This window comes from Syngnathus typhle, linkage group LG20 (genome assembly GCF_033458585.1).
Source record: "Syngnathus typhle isolate RoL2023-S1 ecotype Sweden linkage group LG20, RoL_Styp_1.0, whole genome shotgun sequence".
Classification (NCBI taxonomy): domain Eukaryota; kingdom Metazoa; phylum Chordata; class Actinopteri; order Syngnathiformes; family Syngnathidae; genus Syngnathus; species Syngnathus typhle.
In genome coordinates this window covers 6,538,631-6,544,630 of record NC_083757.1, presented here as the reverse complement: position 1 = coordinate 6,544,630, position 6,000 = coordinate 6,538,631, and positions in this window count along the sequence as shown.

Sequence of the window (6,000 nt, the reverse complement as noted above, 5' to 3'; positions counted from 1 at the left end):
CCGGTGTCGCCAGGTCGGCTAGTCGGTGAGTTGGTTTCCACCAACCTCTTTGCTTCTTACTTACGTTGTAGTCACATATCCCACCTTTCAGACACATTGGTCCGGTTATCCACTGGTGTGTCTTGGAGAAAAATCAAAAAAGATATAATCCACAAGCAAAAAAAAAACCAAAAAGGCATAATCCACAACCAGGAAAAAAATTCAAAAAGGGTATAATCCACAAACAGGGTAAAAAAATAAAAAAAGGCATAATCCACAAACAGGAAAAAAAAAATCAAAAAAGGTATAATCCACAAGCAAAAAAAGGCATAATCCACAAGGAGGAAAAAAAATCAAAAAAGGTAACTTCCACAAGCGAAAAAAAACAAAACAAAAGGCATTATCCACAAGCAGGAAAAAGAAATCAAAAAAGGTATAATTCACGAATAAAAAAACTCAAAAAGGCATCATCCAAAAGGAGGGGGGAAAAAAAATAAAAAAAAGTATAATCCACAAGCGAAAAAAGGCATAATCCACAAACAGGAAAAAAAAAAAAGTATAATCCACAAGCGAAAAATAAACCAAAAAGGCAAAATCCACAAACTGGAAACAAATAAAAAAAAGCATAATCCACAAGGAAGGATCAAAATACAATCCACAAACAAAAAAATAAAAAAATATATAATTCACAGGCAAAATAATCAAAAACAGTATAATCCAGAATTTAAAAAAATAAAATAATCCCTTTTATGAAAAGAAACTACCCTTACATTCCACACTATTATTTGTGACTTTGAGTATGTATGGCTTTAAGAGTCGGAGCCTCGCCTGGTGAGTGACGTGGTCGTCAGCAAATATTTGTGTAGTAAAAATCATCCCTGCGAAGTGTTGGTGGAAATGTTACAAGTGGAAATGTATCAAGTGTGGACAGATACAAATAAATGCTTACTCAAGTGCACACACACACGCGCACAAGGAAGAGACAGTGAACGCGTGCGAGTAGATTTAGAAGCTGAGATCAATGAGAAATGTAGAAATCAATGAAGTTAGCGGAGGAGAATCAATGGCGCCTAATCGGGATGCCGATGGCCCAAGTAAAAACAATTAAGATGGAAGAAAAATGTTTAACCGCCATGAACTCGAGGGCGCATACACACACACACACACACACACACACACGTGTTTATTTACTGCTCGTCAATGCACAAATATATTTGAAGCTTTAATTATGATCTCAATGGTGGAGCCTGTCAGAGTGAGGATGTTTCAGGTTGTGGTTACCACGGTGATAGTCTGGTATACGCCTCATTTCACTCGTCTGTCAATCACCTGCTTTGTCCACTTCCGATTGGTTGTTGTCATATTTATGTGGCGAAGTCCCCCGACACGTATTATATTCTAAGAGTAGTTTTGAAAAAGATCAAGTGTTGCTCATATTATCTAATATTAAACATGTATTTGAATATGAATATGTTCATTTGTCCTATTAGGTGTATAAAGTCCTTTTTAAACTATATGTTTTGGATATATTTTAGTATTTGTTTAAATTTTTTTTTACAGTATTCAAATCATGTATCATTAGCTATACATATGTATGTCGTCTCATTTACAAAATAATCTTTCAATGTGTAACGTGGTCATTAGTTCTTACATTAAAAATTATAAATATATTTATTAAATCATTTATTTGTAAAAATATTTTAATTTTCACAATTTCTTTACATTTAGAGATTTTAATATTTAGAGTAGATCATGCATGAATTTGTTATCAAATATTTTGTCATCATTTATGAGCACAATTTTCTTTATTATTTGTTTCATACTATTTGTTTTTTCACTCAAATTTAAAAATATTTTACATTTATTCTTATTAAAGTTTAAAAATTAGAAAAATATATATTTTATTTTTTTATTTTAAATATTCAAAATGTGTGTGTGTGTGTGTCTGTGTGTGTGCGCGTGCGTGCGTGTGTGTGTGCCGGGTTGTCGTGGGGCCAATCGATAGCTGACTTGCGACCCCGCTACTGGCGGCGGCGCGGAAATCAATTGGTCGGCCCAATAACTCAGGTCGGCGTGTGGATTAGTGAAGTGTCCACTAATCAGGGAGTTAGTGAACGTGACACGCCGCCTATTAACCTATCGATACGACACTATTGACGAGGCAGGACACGCCCCCCCCCCAAGCAAGAAGTGTCGGGGAAACCCCGAAAACGATGACATGCAATTACCGGGAATCAGAAATTGTTTCTCTCTCACAAATCTTTACCTATTGCTATAACATACTGTACAATAACGCCAGTGCTCAACAGGACTTCATTCTGCATTCAAAGGGTGTTTTTGTGGATTTTCTTTTTGTCAGGATTGAAGACAGAAGAAGCAAAAAAATGATTTTCTCCTTAAAACAAGTATTTGATGCTGCGAGCCAAAATAAGCAAAGTGATGCAACAACGCGACGTAAGAGGCGGATGAAGGCGGGCCTCCCACACACGCAGCCCGGATTAGGAAACATATGCAGCCGAGTAGTAAAGGATTAAGGGGTGAAGGAGAGCGCTAAAGCGGGAGAAGAATGTTATGGGGAGGAGGCCCAGGGGTGGTGGGTGGGGGTGTTCGGGGGGCTTGGCCGGACGGATTTCCAGCCCCACTTTCATCCTGCCTCCCTCCTCTATTTCATCCTCTTCGCACTCACCTTGGTCTTTGAAGCTTCGCACGGCGGCAGCTGAACGACGGAGGCGTTGGGTCTGGCCTATTTGCTGGACGCTTCTTGAACTGCAATCACAAAAAGATTATTATTCACTTAGAAATGAAGAGAAATATACAGGATCAAATTAAATCACAGCTAATTTAACTTGTGGGAGGCGTACTTAGTCAGGACAACTGCATCCTAGATTTACATTTAAAATATCTGTGTGACCTGACACAGAGGAACAATTTATTTCTTCTCAAGTGAAATTCTTGGACATGAAATATATAGACATATATATCCTTGATATATATCTTTATATTTAGTGTTTGACTAATTCATGTAGCCACTTCATGAATATATTTTTAAAATTGGGAAGAAAAGTAGATTATTGTATTTAATGTGCTCATTCATTTCATACACTCAAATTAAAAGAGTAAGTCCATTAAACTTCAAACGACAAACTGCTTTTTCAATTTTGTACATTTTAGGTGACAAAAATCTATCTACTATATCTACACCATTGTCATTATCTTTTGTGTAAGGAGAGACAAAAAATCTATTCAAATCAAATAGTATTTTTTATTATTAAAAGCCATATCGCTCTGTTATAAACATACCAGCCCTGTGTTTTAGTATAAATAATTATCCATTAACACTCATTTGATATTTTCTCCTCCATCTGTCCTTTTGCTTGACCTTTGAGGGTCCATGTGGATGGGGTCAGACGTCTGGAATAGCGCTGACCTTTGACTTCTACGCAGCTGGACAGCACACTCACTCGTGTGTGTGTGCGTGTGTGTGTGTGTGTGTGTGTGTGTGTGTGTGTGTGTGTGTGTGTGTGTGTGTGTGTGTGCGTGTGCGTGTGCGTGTGTGTGTGACGGAGAGGGGGGTTTGTCCGGTCGCTCTGTGGACGACAAGGTCAAGCCGCATGTCGCCTCCATGGCCGTCGAAGAACAGGCCGCAACACTATTGATCAAGGTGGAAGCAATCGATAGGTGCACTAGCGGCTTCCCGTTTCTTCATTATCTGAGGGTTAATATCTCATTAGCGGCTATTATCGCCATGGCGACAGGCGATCAGCAACACACGCGCGCATGTGACAACTCCCAGCCTGCATCACACGTGCGAGATGTCAGGATTATTGGAAATCAATCCGGGAGGAGTTGGTTATTTTCCTGCGCCATCGAGTCAAACAACATGGCACTTCCGGTGATGTCACAGAGAAGATCGCAAGACTGCCTACTAAAATCGGAGGACAAATGGAAATAGGGATAAAATAGCTTCCAGGATCATTTTAATTTCATGCTTTCATTCATGCTTTCATGCTTTCATTCATGCACATGAAAGAGCTGTCATGAGAGACATGAATGTAAAAGTTTTGAAATTAAATCATTTTATTTTTCTTCTGGCAGATGATGCCTCGGGAAATTTTGTATACATTAAATCTGGTGGCAGTGTCCCTACCACAGATTTTTGGAAAACAACTCTGCTCTGTTAATTTTAACACAATTTTATCTCAGTTTGTTATATTACAGTTGCCTAACACGACACGATCATGGCACCCCACGTTTCAATGTGTGGTTTAAAATGGCCGTCTCGTCAGAGACGACTGTCGTGGAAACCACCACGACCACCACCATCATTGCTAAATAAATTACTTTTTTAACGCTAATATTGCTACATAAATTAATTCCACTTTTTTTATAATGGGACGTCGAATACTAATAATAATATCGAACTTTCTATTCATTCACTCTGTCGTTCAGCTTTGAGCTCTTAGCCTTGCATTTTCATTAATTCATTAAGAAAACCTCAATTAGCGCCTCGACCAATCCATTCCGTCACTTTCTTCGTGGTCAGTGGAAAACCCTGGACAGATTTAAAATATTAGATATTGATTTAAACTATACCAGAATAGAAAATGTTAATGTTAGCTAGTTAACAAGTTACAACGTCATGTATTAGTACTAGCTCGTTAGCTACGCTATTGCTACATGGCCATATAAAAAACTAATTCGACCACACTAAAACTCGCGTTAAAGATTTATATAAACTTTCCTCAAAATTGAGTTTAACTAATATGTTAAAAGATATTTCTTACCTTATTTTTTTCGTTTCGGCGGGTTTTTTTCTCCTCACCGATGTGCTATTAACTACAACCTGACCGTTTGATCGTGTATGAACCAATCACGATGAAGTATTTGTGACTGACGGGTCCATCGTCCAATGAAATGTTCATATTAAGCTACGTCATTACAAAGTTCAAGGTTCACATTTTATCTACCTAGCAACATACAGATTAGCTTCTGTAGCCTTTAGTTGGCCCACACCGGTTGTGTTTCACGTTAAAATGGTCACTAAAAAAAAAAAAAAAAAACGTTAACACTCACTTGTGAAACAAATAAGAATTATGATGAGCAAAATTTTGCCAACTAACATAAGACGCAAACTACGACTATGGGGAAACATTTATTTGAATGTGCATGGAGAAAAAATTAAAAAAATCAATAAAATAAAATAAACTCACCATATCAACCCTTCAGACACTATAATATTGCTGTTTTTATTGTTCTCGTTTGTTAACAGAAACGTCTGCTAATTCACGCAGTTGTTTTGGATTGTTTTTTTTCTACAGTAGGTCACAAATTTGGAGATATGGGTTTTATAACAGTAATGTCCAATGGACGCGCAGGAGATGGTGGCAGCGCTCAATCCTCACAAATTAAAGAAAACGCACAAAAAGTTCATGGTGTTTTTTGTTTATTTCTTAAAATACGATACAATGCTCTTAAATGTACACATGACAGTCATTTTTGTATTTATTATCATTGTAGTCTATAGGGTTAAAAAAATCTAGAATATGGAAACGTTGTAATTATCATACCTAATGCTACATAATACATAATACTAAATAATAATAATAGGTCTTTTTAATATCCTGTAAAAAGACCAAATTTTTATTTAGTACTTGCAACAAAGGATTTATATTTAAAATGTTTGCATTTTTTCTGATGAATTTTGATATGCAAAAGTAAGTATTCCAAACAAGCAGTTTGAATGTATGTATGCAGGATAAAATAATTCACCAACGAGAAAAAAAACATTTGCTTCAAATGCGCTCAATTATCAGTGTGTAAAACATGAATAAAAATGTAAAAAAATCGGCAGTTATTCTGAACACAGTGTGCGTATAGATTTATTGATTTAGCGCCTACACGCGCAAGATCACCACGTTCGATAAATCAAACATTAGTTCATTTCTGATAATAAACAACAAGAATAAACAGGTGAAGTCCGCGTGCAGCGCTTGCATGAAACGTCGCGCGTGCGTGCATGCT